The sequence below is a fragment of the Salvelinus fontinalis genome, chromosome 7 (assembly GCF_029448725.1).
Source record: "Salvelinus fontinalis isolate EN_2023a chromosome 7, ASM2944872v1, whole genome shotgun sequence".
Classification (NCBI taxonomy): Eukaryota; Metazoa; Chordata; class Actinopteri; order Salmoniformes; family Salmonidae; genus Salvelinus; species Salvelinus fontinalis.
In genome coordinates, this window is record NC_074671.1 from 13,523,871 (window position 1) to 13,539,106 (window position 15,236).

The 15,236-nt window shown below is 44.3% G+C and overlaps 1 protein-coding gene across 2 annotated transcripts in view; it reads left to right on the forward strand.

The window, feature by feature from the left end:
• Nucleotides 1-15,236, forward strand: part of LOC129859004 (chondrolectin-like) — a 29,007-nt gene that overhangs the window by 1,353 nt on the left and 12,418 nt on the right. The gene's annotated exons all lie outside the window — the stretch shown is intronic.

The window sequence follows — 15,236 nt, forward strand, 5'->3', positions numbered from 1 at the left end:
CTTGAACGTAGCCCTGCCTTTCATTATTGTCCATTGATTTCACCTGTGTTTGTTTCTCACCTGGTCTCATCAGTTCCCTATTTAGTTCAGTTCTTTCTGTTTGTATGGTTGTGAGATATTGTTTGTTTTGACTGCCTACCTGTGTTTGACCATTACCTGCGAACACGATTCCTGCCTTCTGTGTAGGCTTAATAGACATCTGGCTGCGGTCTGCGTGTGAATCTACACCTTTTTCTCCCTGTGTCTCATACCTTAATCTTCCTAACCCTGGCATTCATTTTGAATGTAGATTGCGTGTGAATTAAAATGTGGATATCCCCACTCTGGCTGGATTTCAATCGGAATTATAATGTGTCTTGCAGGCCTGATGTGACCTGTAAACATAGGAATTACAACCAGTAGACAGAGATGTCATCCACATATTCCGATGCAAAACTCCTGATGGTGCATTTGAAGCGCGCCATAGTGCTGAATGGGGCTGAATGGCACCTAAACATCGCTAAGGGTCAGGGTGAAAGTGTCACAGCTTGCCAGCCTGTGATTGGTCTGTGTCAGTACTGTACGTGGTCCTGTGTAACGACAAATATAGTAGTCAGAATGAATCACAATTTAATTCAATATCGGGATTTGTAGCGAACTTTAAAATAGTTCACTGGTGGGGATCGAACTTGATCATAAGAAACACATTCTAGAGCGCAAAATGTTCGTCTAAATTTTTTTGGGGGGGCTGTTCTGGCTATTGTAATTTACATAGGCTTTCTGGTGCAGACCAGGACCTTTGGCACCGCTAGGTTGATACGCAGTACCCAATCAGCAGAGCTTGTGACTTCAAGCTCCAGACAAGACATTGGGGGTCTGCCTGTAAACTATGAGTTTCAGGCCACTGTATTAGGGTACAACTAGGCCCTCAAAAAAAAGGCCTTATGAAGTACGTCTTGTCGTAAAGAATTTAATTGTAATGACAACATATTCACTTAGGATCTCATTTGGTGAAGGCCACAGGACTGGAAATGAATGAATGTAACAACTATGTCTCTGTCACTATCAAACCAGTCATGGTACTGGTAACTCTAAAATTCACTGGGAAATATGCAAATAAGGCTTAAAACCCTACAGCAGAGCTATTAAATTCCAGTCCTGGGGGGCTTTTTTTTGTATGGCTCTTCAAAGAACTATCCCGTGTATAGATGTTCAGAGACCCTAAAATGGTTCCACTATGGCATCGCTCTCAATAACATTATTTGGTTCCAACTCGCACCTATTTTCTTTGTAAGTGTACTGTTACAGATTGTGAGTTGTGTGTGCATGTGCTTGCCTTCGTGCTTGTTATGAATGTGTGTGGACCTGTTAGAGTTTGTTTACCAGGGAAATGTCCTTATAGGTTTTGGGGTGGTAAAGATATTTCCCAGCGTGCCTGGTGGTTATTGGGGTTGTAAAGATTGAGTGTAAAGTCTATTTATTGTTCCTTCCCTCTGGGCCTCTACATGTTTTAAATACAGTACATAACTTACAGCAGACTGCTGTTCTACATGTGTCAATGCTGTCAGTGTCATAGGGCAGGCTGCAGACTTAACATGTTTGTTTTCAAATCTGTTACAGAGGGAGAGAGAGTGTGATATTATATTTCATTAGGGTGAGATATGTAGTCTTGCTAACACCTATCTCTCAAAGTCCTACTGACGTCAGTCTGGAATGGCGAAGAGATATGCCCCACTTTAACCTACATGCAACATTTCCATTCTGTGTGATTTAGACTAAATAAATTGCACGTGACACAGAGGGGGAAAATACTGAAAGAGACAGACAGAGAGGATCAGTGAGAGAGACAGACAGAGAGGATCAGTGAGAGAGACAGACAGAGAGGATCAGTGAGAGAGACAGACAGAGAGGATCAGTGAGAGAGACAGACAGAGAGGATCAGTGAGAGAGACAGACAGAGAGGATCAGTGAGAGAGACAGACAGAGAGGATCAGTGAGAGAGACAGACAGAGAGGATCAGTGAGAGAGACAGACAGAGAGGATCAGTGAGAGAGACAGACAGAGAGGATCAGTGAGAGAGACAGACAGAGAGGATCAGTGAGAGAGACAGACAGAGAGGATCAGTGAGAGAGACAGACAGAGAGGATCAGTGAGACAGGGGGACTGATGTTCCAAGATTGAGTACGCCGAATAGTCAAAAACAATTCCTCATGCGGCCAAAACGCAGTGTGCCACAAAGCAGGATATATGCTGTGATTGAAAAAAAATATATACAAGATAACAAGCAGTTATCACCGGTAAATGGTGAATTATCACTGAGAGCATACCTATCTTGGTGTTTGAGGGTAATAAAAACAGAATATGTTCACGTGGTACAGTGCAATTGGACTTTTCATTTCATGCATAGGCCTATTCTACAATGATATTCAATAGGCCACATTTATTGAGAGATTATCGCCTAATAAAACATCCTAAATTTCGCTCCCTCACTTTATAAAAACATTACACCACACCACTGGAATGAAAGAAAAGTTGGCGTCTTCACTCTAAAACCGAAGCGCTTGCACACATAGCAGGTCCCATGAAAAAATGGGCCCCCTTAAGGAAATTAAATGCCTGTCCAACTGAATCGTTCTGGCGCCGACCCTGCAGAGAATCAGGGAGAGAGACAGATAGACAGATAATCTGTGAGAGAGACAGATAGAGAATCAGTGCGAGAGATAGACTGATAATCAGTGAGAGAGACAGACAGAGAATCAGTGAGACAGACAGACAGAGAATCAGTGAGACAGACAGACAGATAATCAGTGAGAGAGACAGACAGATAATCAGTGAGAGAGACAGACTGATAATCAGTGAGAGAGACAGACAGAGAATCAGTGAGAGAGACAGACAGAGAATCAGTGAGAGAGACAGACAGATAATCAGTGAGAGAGACAGACAGACAATCAGTGAGAGAGACAGACAGTGAATCAGTGAGAGAGAGAGAGACAGATAATCAGTGAGAGAGACAGACAGACAATCAGTGAGAGAGACAGACAGATAATCAGTGAGAGAGACAGACAGATAATCACTGAAAGAGACAGACAGACAATCAGTGAGATAGACAGACAGACAATCAGTGAGAGAGACAGACAGAGAATCAGTGAGAGAGACAGACAGAGAATCAGTGAGAGAGACAGACAGATAATCAGTGAGAGAGACAGACAGACAATCAGTGAGAGAGACAGACTTTAATATCAGTGAGAGAGACAGACAGATAATCAGTGAGACAGACAGACAGATAATCAGTGAGACAGACAGATAATCAGTGAGAGAGACAGACAGATAATCAGTGAGAGAGACAGACAGAGAATCAGTGAGAGTGAGAGACAGACAGAGAATCAGTGAGAGAGAGAGACAGACGGAGAATCAGTGAGAGAGACAGACAGATAATCAGTGAGAGAGAGAGACAGACGGAGAATCAGTGAGAGAGACAGACAGAGAATCAGTGAGATAGACAGACAGATAATCAGTGAGATAGACAGACAGATAATCAGTGAGGGGGGATTGATATTCTCAGAGGATGAAAAGGGGTGGTGAGGAGAAGTAATGAAGGAGAGAAACTAAGGAAGAAGTGAATAAGGGGGAAGGAAGAGCAAATGAGGCATCTAGAGAAAAGAAAGAGAGAGAGAGAAAGAGAGAGAGAGAGAGTTTGAGGGAAAAAAAGAGAAGAATAGATAAAAAGTGGGATTTGAGGAATCAGAGCAGCAGAGGCAGGATAGAGAGAAGTAATGAATGAAGGAGCGCAAAAGAGAGAGGGGGGAGAGAAGAAGAAAGACAGAAAGAAAAGATGATGACGATTTCGGTTGAGAAGAAGAATTTTGAGATATCCGTACAGGAAGAAGAATGGCGCCAGAGGGGATGGCTGCTGTTTTACGGGCTCCTAACCAATTGTGCTATTTTTTTGGGGGGGGGGGGGGGGGGGGGTTAACGTTGTTTGTAACTTATTTTGTACATAATGTTTCTGCCACTGTCTCTTATGACCGAAAACAACTTCTGGATATCATCACAGCGATTACTCACCTCGAACTGGACCAAGATGTTTTATTAATGAGTCTGAAGCGACGGATATCTGTTGCTCCTGAACCAGGCTCAAATCACGTCATTCACATGAAGAGGAGACGAGGAGACACAGGGGCCGCAGATCCGGGTGCCTTGTGAAAATTTGTTGGCGAGTGGGTAACCCACCTCTACCACCCGTGCTATTGGTCAACGTGCAATCATTGGAGAATAAACTGGATGATCTCTGTTTGAGATTATCCCAACGGGACATTCAATACTTTCACAGAGTTGTGGCTGAATGACGACATGGATAATATATTGGCTGGGTTTTCTGTGCATCGGCAATACAGAACAGCTACCTCCGGTAAGACAAGGGCTGGTGGTCTGCGTCTATTTGTTAATAACAGCTGCTGCGTGAAATCTAATATCAAAGAAGTCTCGAGGCTTGGCTCATGTCACGCCTGCTCCTGCTCCCCCTCCCGGGCGCTCGAAGGCGCCAGGCTACCCGTCTTTCCCCTCACATGTCACCATATTACGCACAGCAGCGCTCATTGGACTCACCTGGACTCCTTCACATGGTTTCCTTGCCTCGGTTGGCTCGGCAGGTTCCCATCCCACGTCATGCTTCAGCTGGCCCGTGGGGCTTCTACGCCGCAGCGGGGTCGTCAGGCTGTCACACCTCGGGACGGCCCGTCCGGCTCGCCCAGGTGGGACACCGGGAGGCGCCCCTAGAGCGGGGGGTACCATCACGCCTGCTCCTGCTCCCCCTCCCGGGCGCTCGAAGGCGCCAGGGTACCCGTCTTTACACGCACCTGTCACCGTATTACGCGCAGCAGCGCTCATTGGACTCACCCGGACTCCTTCACATGGTTGATTGCCCCCGTATATCTGTCTGTTCCTCGGCGGTGTTCCTCGGCGGTGTTCCTCGGCGGTGTTCCTCGGCGGTGTTCCTCGGCGGTGTTCCTCGGCGGTGTTCCTCGGCGGTGTTCCTCGGCGGTGTTCCTCGGCGGTGTTCATCGGCGGTGTTCCTCGGCGGTGTTCCTCGGTGGTGTTCCTCGGCGGTGTTCCCGCACTAATGGCTGTTATATGTTCCTGTCCAGACGCTGTTCCTGTTCTGTTTTGTGTCCGTCAGTTATTAAACCTTCACTCCCGGTAACTGCTTCTCGACTCCCGTGTCGATCCTTTCAGCTTGCCTCAGGAAGAGTACCTTATGATATGTGGTAGACCAGGTATTCCTAAACTGGGTACTGGGGGGGTACGCCACACAAAAATGTGATTCACATTTAAAAAAATAAAGATAACAATCCAAGATGTGTTGGTATCTGTACTGATGGCGCAAAAGCCATGACAGGGAGACATAGTGGAGTGGTAACGCACGTGCAAGCAAGGCCCCTGAACTCTCGTGTATTTTCTGCATAATGCAATGATAGGGTTATCAAGGGGCACGTTATTGACACGTTATTTTAAATTGAGAGACGAGCTTAAACTTTTCATTACTGACCGTCATTTTCACTTGTCTGACCGCTTGCATGATGACAGGTTTCTCACACGACTGGCCTATCTGGGTGATGTTTTTTCTCCTGAATGTTCTGAATCTAGGATTACAGGGACTCTCCGTAACTATATTCAATGTGCAAGACAAAATTGAGGCTATGATTAAGAAGTTGGAGCTCTCCTCTGTCTGCATTAACGAGGACAACACACAGGTCTTCCCATCATTGTATGATTTTTTTTGTGTACAAATTAACTCAACCTTATGGACAATGTCAAATGTGATATAGCGAAGCACCTGAGTGAGTTGGGTGCACAATTACGCAGGTACTTTCCTGAAACGGATGACACAAACTGGATTCGTTATCCATTTCATGCCCTGCCTCCAGTCCACTTACCGATATCTGAACGAGTGAGCCTCATCGAAATTGCAACAAGCATTTCTGTGAAAATTGAGTTTAACAGAAGCCACTGACAGATTTCTGGATTGGGCTGTGCCCAGTGTACCCTGCCTTGGCAAATCACACTATTAAGACATTGATACCCTTTGCAACCACGTACCTATGTGAGAATGTATTCTCGGCCCTCACTAGCATGAAAACTAATACAGGCACAGACTGTGTGTGGAAAAAGACTGATACTCTCTCCAATACAACCCAACATTGCAGAGTTATGTGCATCCTTTCAAGCACACCCTTCTCATTAACCTGTGGTGAGTTACTCACAATTTTTGATGAACAAATAAGAGCAAAATTATTGATGATCATTATATCATTATTTGTGCCCTGGTCCTAGAAGAGCTCTTTGTCACCTCCCACGAGCCGGATCGCTACAAACTCACACTCATTCTTATGTTTAGTAAATGTATCGTATAGTGTGTGTGTGTGTGTGTGTGTGTGTGTGTGTGTGTGTGTGTGTGTGTGTGTGTGTGTGTGTGTGTGTGTGTGTGTGTGTGTGTGTGTGTGTGTGTGTGTGTGTGTGTGTGGCTTACAACGATGTAAAAAAATCAACATTTGAGAGTGCACTGACCCTGGTGCTAAAGGGGATACGCAGCTAGAGGTTGAATGTTTGAAGGGGTACGGGACCACTGCTTGGTTTGGGAACCACTGCTGTAGACCACACTATTTACGAAGAGTTTTCATCAATATTTTTTGTAGCTGTCTATTTACCACAACATAACGATGCTGGCACTAAGACCACACTCAATGTGCTGTGTTAGGCCATAAGCAAACAAGAAAATACTCACCCAGAGGTGGCGAACCTAGTGGCTGGGGACTTTAATGCAGGAAAACTTAAATCCGTTTGACCTAATTTCTACCAGCATGTCAATTGTGCAACCAGAGGAAAAGAACTCTGGACCACCTTTACTCCACACACAGAGACGCGTAGAAAGCTCTCCCTTGCCCTCCATTTGGCAAATCTGACCATAATTCTATCCTCCTGATTCCTGCTTACAAGCAAAAACTAAAGCAGGAAGTACCTGTGAAGTACCTGTGACTCGCTCAATACGGAAGTATGACGCAGATTCTAAGCTACCGCACTGTTTTGCTAGCACAGACTGGACTATGTTCTGGGATTCAGTGAGATAGACCACAGTCACTGTTTTCATCAATAAGTGCATCAATGACGTCATCCCCACAGTGACCGTACGTACATACCTCAACCAGAAGTCATGGATTACAGGCAACATCCGCACTGAGCTAAAGGGTAGAGCTGCTACTTTCAAGGAGAGGGACACTAATCCATATAGAAATCCTGTTATGCCCTCTGACGAACCATCAAACAGGCAAAGCGGCAATACGGGACTAAGATCTAATCCTACTACACCAGTCAGATGTGGCAGGGCTTGCAAACTATTACGGACTACAAAGGGAAGGCCAGCCGCAAGCTGCCCAGTGACACGAGCCTTCCAGATTAGCTAAATTCCTTCTATGCGATCTTCGAGGCTAGCAACACTGAAGCATGCATGAGAGCACCAGCTGTTCCGGATGACTGTGTGATCAGACTCTCCATTGCCGATGCAAGTAAGACTTTCAACAGGTCAACATTCACAAGGCCGCAGGGCCAGTCAGATTACCAGGACGTGTACTCAGATCATGTGCTGACCAACTGGCAAGTGTCTTCACTGACATTTTCAACCTGTCCCTGACCGAGTCTGTAATACCTACATGTTTCAAGAAGACCACCATAGTCCCTGTGCTCAAGAATGCCAAGGTAACCTGCCTAATTGACTACTGACCCGTAGCCATCACGTCTGTAGCCATGAAGTGCTTTAAAATGCTTGTCATTGATCACATCAACACCATCATCCCAAAAACTTTAGACCCACTCCAAATTCGCAAACCGCCCCAACAGATCCACAGATGCCGCAATCTCTATTGCACTCCTCAATGGATTGTCCCACCTGGACAAAAGGAGCACTTACGTGAGAGTGCTGTTTGTTGACTACAGCTCAGTGTTCCGCACCATAGTGCCCTCAAAGCTCATCACTAAGCTAAGGACCCTAGGAGTAAACACCTCCCTCTGCAATTGGATCCTAGACTTCCTGACGGGTCGCCCCCAGGTGGTAGGCAACAACACATCTGCCACGCTGATCCTCAACATGGGGGCCCCTCAGGGGTGTCCATTCCTGTACTCCCTGTTCACTTACGACTGCATGGCCAAGCACGACTCCAACACCATCATTATGTTTTCTGAGGACACAACAGTGGTCGGCCTGATCACCAACAAATATGAGACAGCTTATAGGGAGGAGGTCAGAGACCTGACCGTGTGGTGCCAGGACAACAACCTCTCCCTCAACGTGATCAAGACAAAGGAGATGATTATGAACTATAGGAAAAAGAGGACCGAGCACACCCTCATTCTCATCTGGTATGGCAACTGCTCGGCATCTGACTGTAAGGCGCTACAGAGGGTAGTGTATGACCCAGTACATCACTGGGGCCAAGCTTCCTGCCATCCAGGGTCAGAGGAAGGCCCTAAAAATGGTCAAAGACTCCAGTCACCCAAGTCATAGACTATTCTCTCTGCTACCACACGGCAAGTGGTACCGGAGCGCCAAGTCTATGGCCAAAAGGCTCCTTAACAGCTTCTACCCCCAAGCCATAAGACTTCTGAACAGTTAATCAAATGGCTACCCGGACTATTTGCATTGACCCCCTTTATTTGCAGTTTATTACCTATGCATAGTCACTTTACCCATATCTACATGTACATATTACCTCAATTACCCTGACTAACCTGTACTCTCGCACATTGACTCGGTACCAATTCCCACTGTTAATAACCTCCTTATTGTTATTTCATTCTCTTCATTTTTTTAACTTTAGTTTATTTAGTAAATATTTTCTTAACTTAACTTAAAATTGCATTGTTGGTTAAGGGCAAGTAAGTAAGCATTTCACGGTAAGGTTGTATTCGACGCATGTGATAATTCACATTAGCATTTGATTTGAGAGCGAGAGAGAGAGAGAGAGATTCAATTTGGCCTTTTTTATAAACTAATAGAAAGTGCTATTGGAGGGAAAACATATGATTTTATTAAATCAATGTACTCAATGTTTACAAATATAAATTCTATTTGGACACAGTTCTATTAGAACACACCAAAAACTACACATATCTAGGACTAAATATCAGCAACACAGGTAGCTTTCACATGGCTGTGAATGAGCTGAGAGACAAAGCAAGAAGAGCATTCTATGCCATTAAAAGGAACATCAAAATCGAAATTCCAATTAGAATCTGGCTCAACATTTTCCAATCAGTTATAGAACGAATTGCTCTATATGGCAGTGGAGTATGGGGTCCACTCTCTAATAATGAATTTACTAAATGGGACAAACATCCAATTGAAATATTGCATGCAGAGTTTTGCAAGACTGCATTGCAAGTACAAAGAAAAACTCCAAATAACGCATGTCGGGCAGAGTTGGGCCAATACCCCCTTCTCATTCGAATAGAAAAAAGAGCCATCAAATTTTACAACCATCTAAAAACAAGTGACCCCAAAACATTCCATCACACAGCTCTACAATGTCAAGAGATGAAACCAGAGAAGAGTCCCCTCAACCAGCTGGTTCTCAGGCTCAGTTCACCAACCCAAACCAACCCCATAGAGCCTCAGGACAGCCCTCAGAAAATCTGGCCCAACCAAATCATCACAAAACAAAAATAAAAATATATCACCTATTGGAAAGACACCACAAAAAATCAAAGTAAACTTCAATGCTATTTGGCTCTAAACAGACAGTACATGGTGGCAGACTATCTGACCACTGTGACTGATAGAAAACTGAGGAAAACATTGACTAGGTACAGACTCAGTGAGCACAGTCTGGCTATAGAGACCGGTTGTCACAGACAAACCTGGCTGCCCAGAGAGGACAGGCTGTGCTCACTCTGCTTCAGGGGAGAGGAGGAGACAGAGCTGCATTTTCTATTACACTGTGACAAAAACTCAGACCTAAGAGAATATTTCTTTCCCAAAATTATAATTCAATACAAAGAATTTGAAACTATAAAAGATGAAGAAAAAAACTAATATTTATTGGGTGAAAAGCCAAAATGTGCCGTTTTGGCAGCCAAATATGTGTCCTCCTGCCATAACCTGAGGAACAGCCAGTGAAAAGTGCAAAGTAATGTTGATAATATTTCCCATCTTGTTTAGTTTTGTCTTTCATACCATGTCATGTGTCTTCTCAGTCATGTTGACACTGGTCTACTACTGTTGCTTTAACCTGTTTGGGCTGCAGGGGCAGTATTGAGTAGCCGGATAAAAGGTGCCCATTTCAAACGGCCTCGTACTCAATTCTTGCTCGTACAATATGCATATTATTATTACTATTGGATAGAAAACACGCTCTAGTTTCTAAAACCGTATGAATTATATCTGTGAGTAAAACAGAACTCCTTTTGTAGCAAACTTCCTGACAGGAAGTGGAAAATCTGAAATCGATGCTCTCTTCTAGGGCCTGCCTATTAAAGTCCTTGATATTTATTTGTTTAGATGCACTTCATACGTCTTCCACTAGATGTCGACAAGCAGTGAGAGAAGAAATGAAGTGTGTAACTTGATCTGGGCTCGAATAAATGCTCTTTGTATGACGTGTCACCAGTTTCCTGTTTTCTGGAGAGCGCGTCAAGGGACCTGGATTTGCCTTCTGTACAGCTGTCGTTATAGACGACTAATATCTCCGGCTTTGATTTTATTTGATACATGTGACAATATCATCGTAAAGTATGTTTTTTCAATATAGTTTAATCAGATTATTGAAATTTTTCCGGGAGTTTTGCCGTGTTCCGTTCTCTGAGTTTGTTGACGATGGAGAGATTCGCGCCACTTGGCAAGTGTGCTTGCTAAATCGAGAGGGAAAAAGGCCGTTCTAAATCCAAACAATGATTGTTCCCGACAAAGGACCCCTTGTACAACATTCTGATGGAAGATCAGCAAAAGTAGGACCCATTTTATGATGTTATTTCATATATCTGTCGTACATGTGAACTAGTCGTTTGCGGCCAGGTTTTGGGTACTCTCTCGCCATAACATAAACTGCATATCGTAATGAAGTTATTTTTAGAATTCTAACACGGCGATTGCATTAAGAACTAGTGTATCTATCATTTCCTATACAACATGTATTTTTTTGTTATGTTTATGAATAGTTATTTGGTCAGAATATGTGTGTCAGAAAAAGTGTCAGAAAAATATCCGGACGTTGTGGGAAAAAGATGCTACGTTAGCACAATGTATAACCACTGATTTCAGCTCTAAATATGCACATTTTCAAACAAAACATAAGTGTATATATAACCTGATGTTATAGGACTGTCATCTGATGAAGCTTATCAAGGTTAGTCAAAAATTATATATCTTTTGCTGGTTTGTTACGATCGCTAACTTTTGCTACTGGGGAATGGCTTGTGTTTCTGGCTATTGTGGTAAGCTAATATAACGCTATATTGTGTTTGCGCTGTAAAACACTTAAGAAATCGGAAATATTGGCTGGATTCACAAGATGCTTGTCTTTCATTTGCTGTACACTATGTATTTTTCAGAAATGTTTTATGATGAGTATTTAGGTATTTGACGTTGGTGTCTGTAATAATTCTGTCTGCTTTCGGTGCAATTTCTGATTGTAGCTGCAATGTAAACTATGATTTATACCTGAAATATGCACATTTTTCAAACAAAACATAGATTTATTGAATAACATGTTATAAGACTGTCATCTGATGAAGTTCTTTGTTGGTTAGTTTGGTTGGTTCTTGGTTAGTTAGGTTGGCTTTGTGCATGCTACCTGTGCTGTGAAAAATGTCTGTCCTTTTTTGTATTTGGTGGTGAGCTAACATGAATATACGTGCTGTTTTCGCTGTAAAACATTTTAAAAATAGGACATGTTGGCTGGATTCACAAGATGTGTACCTTTCATTTGCTGTATTGGACTTGTTAATGTGTGAAAGTTAAATATTTAAAAAAATATATATTTTTGAATTTCGCGCCCTGCACTTGAAGTGGCTGTTGTCATATTGATCCCGACTTAGGGCTTGCAGCCAGAAGAAGTTTTAATGTATTGTTGTTCTGATTAATATTGTTGTTGTAGTTGTTGTTAATGGTAATCCCATGTCCACTACTACTATTATTATTGCTGTTGGTCCCACCATTTATTTATATATAAATATATACATTATATATTTTGTATATATATATACATATATATTTGATTTGTATTTTTCGATATGTATACTTTGACAATGTAAGTAATAATGAACTTGCCATGTCAATAAAGTCAATTGAATTGAATTGAATCGAGAGAGAGAGAGAGAGAGAGAGAGAGAGAGAGAGAGAGAGAGAGAGAGAGAGAGAGAGAGAGAGAGAGAGAGAGAGAGAGAGAGAGAGACAGGATGTTGGAGGGAGTGAATCAACAAAGAGAGAAAGGAGGTGAAAATGCTGACTGGTGTTGGTTGTCTATACACCCCGGTTCATTACTGGGTTCCTAAGTGATGATAGTGCAGATTAGATCTAGACCAGGCAGCCAATCATTTAAAGTACCTCCTGGCCACACTGCTACTGTTATCATTAGGCCTCTTTAACTGGCTGTGTATTAATCACTGGTATTATGCACTGATGCACATACACACACACACACACACACACACACACACACACACACACACACACACACACACACACACACACACACACACACACACACACACACACACACACACACACACACACACACACACACACACACACACACACACACACACACACTCTCTCTCTCTCCTTATGAGGCTGATCTTTCTGATTTTTATGAGTCCGTCTAAAATCTGGGCCAGATCCACCACTTTTCACCCATTTACCTGGCATGATAGAGGACAGCTTTATTGTGCTGGAGATTGGGATACATGCATGTGATTGTTTTTGTGTGTCTGTAAAAGTGTCTAACTAAAGCTTGTGAAAGCGTATTCCCTTTCAGTCGGTCACACGGTATAACATACTAGAGGGAGTCAATGACCAATCATTTTCACCTGAAGTAAACTGGAAGAAAAAAAAACGGCCAATTGGCCAATGAATGCAGAGCCCGCCCTCGGGAGCCCCGCCTTCCTCGTTATTTAGGGGGGCTCGCATACATTTCCTCAATTCAGTACCGTTCTTCAGCTTGCCTGAAGGAAAACGTGTCAGACAATTGACAAACTTTTCAAACACACAACGGTTACGAGATCCGGCTCCGACTAAGGTGTCTGTTAGTGGGGAGAGAGTACTAGATGTTGTGAGTTTTGGGTCTTGGAGTCAGTTTTTATGTCGCTATCTTCTCTCTACTCTGCTTTGTGTAGCCGGTGCTTCCTTACTTGAGTAAGATGGTGGTGGTGAGAGTCCGTTCAAAAAGGCTAACCAGATGGATTTGAACCTCCGACTGTGCCCTAGGGTAGTATTTCCCAAATTGTGGGGCGCACCCCCCATTGGCCCTCCAACACCATTTCCAGCAGCATCTGGTCTCCCCTCCAGGGACCGACCAGGACCAACCCTGCCTAGCTTCAGAAGCAAGCCAGCGGTGGGATGCAGAGTGGTATACTGCTGGCATAAAGATTAGCCGCCTGTTAGGCAGGGACCTGCGGAGAGTTCAGTATCGTCAGGATCTATTGCACTAGGCACCCAGGAGAGTTTGATGTGAAATCTGTGGGTTTGTCCCCTGAAAGGCTGAAATCACAGTGTGGCTCATAGTGTTCCTATGGCCGGGTCCATAAGTGGATTTCTGGCGGTGTGCAGGTTACGCATTTATCCGGGTTAGGAGCATTTATCCGGGTTAGGCGCATCTATCCGGGTTAGGCGCATTTATCCGGGTTAGGCGCATTTATCCGGGTTAGGCGCATTTATCCGGGTTAGGCGCATTTATCCGGGTTAGGTGCATTTATCCGGGTTAGGTGCATTTATCCGGGTTAGGCGCATTTATTGAGCCTTTGGGCTGCCTTGGTTTCTTTCCATGAGGTGGTGCACAAATATTCATGATCAAGTCACAGCCGATGCCCTGTTGTTTTGGACTTGTGGTTCCTTGGACTTGGACTTGCAGTTCCAGACTCCTTGGGTCTCTGTGTGAAACTTTTTCTAACCGGTAGGATCTATGGACTTGCAGTTCCAGACTCCTTGGGTCTCTGTGTGAGCCTTTTTCTAACCAGTAGGATCTATGGACTTGGGACGCCATGGTCGATGTTAGGCAGCGTTTTGAGTTACAACAGTTCCCCTGTGAGATTGAGCCTTGGGCTGCCATGTCAACATGCGAGTACACCGTTTACAGGTTACTACAGGTTCCCTGTGAGTACACCGTTTACAGGTTACTGCAGATTCCCTGTGAGTACACCGTTTACAGGTTACTGCAGGTTCCCTGTGAGTACACCGTTTACAGGTTACTGCAGGTTCCCTGTGAGTACACCGTTTACAGGTTACTGCAGGTTCCCTGTGAGTACACCGTTTACAGGTTACTGCAGGTTCCCTGTGAGTACACCGTTTACAGGTTACTGCAGGTTCCCTGTGAGTACACCGTTTACAGGTTACTGCAGGTTCCCTGTGAGTACACCGTTTACAGGTTACTGCAGGTTCCCTGTGAGTACACCGTTTACAGGTTACTGCAGGTTCCCTGTGAGTACACCGTTTACAGGTTACTGCAGGTTCCCTGTGAGTACACCGTTTACAGGTTAATGCAGGTTCCCTGTGAGTACACCGTTTACAGGTTACTGCAGGTTCCCTGTGAGTACACCGTTTACAGGTTGCTGCAGGTTCCCTGTGAGTACACCGTTTACAGGTTACTGCAGGTTCCCTGTGAGTACACCGTTTACAGGTTACTGCAGGTTCCCTGTGAGTACACCGTTTACAGGTTACTGCAGGTTCCCTGTGAGTACACCGTTTACAGGTTACTGCAGGTTCCCTGTGAGTACACCGTTTACAGGTTACTGCAGGTTCCCTGTGAGTACACCGTTTACAAGTTACTGCAGGTTCCCTGTGAGTACACCGTTTACAGGTTACTGCAGGTTCCCTGTGAGTACACCGTTTACAGGTTACTGCAGGTTCCCTGTGAGTACACCGTTTACAGGTTACTGCAGGTTCCCTGTGAGTACACCGTTTACAGGTTACTGCAGGTTCCCTGTGAGTACACCGTTTACAGGTTACTGCAGGTTCCCTGTCAGTACACCGTTTACAGGTTACTGCAGGTTCCCTGTGA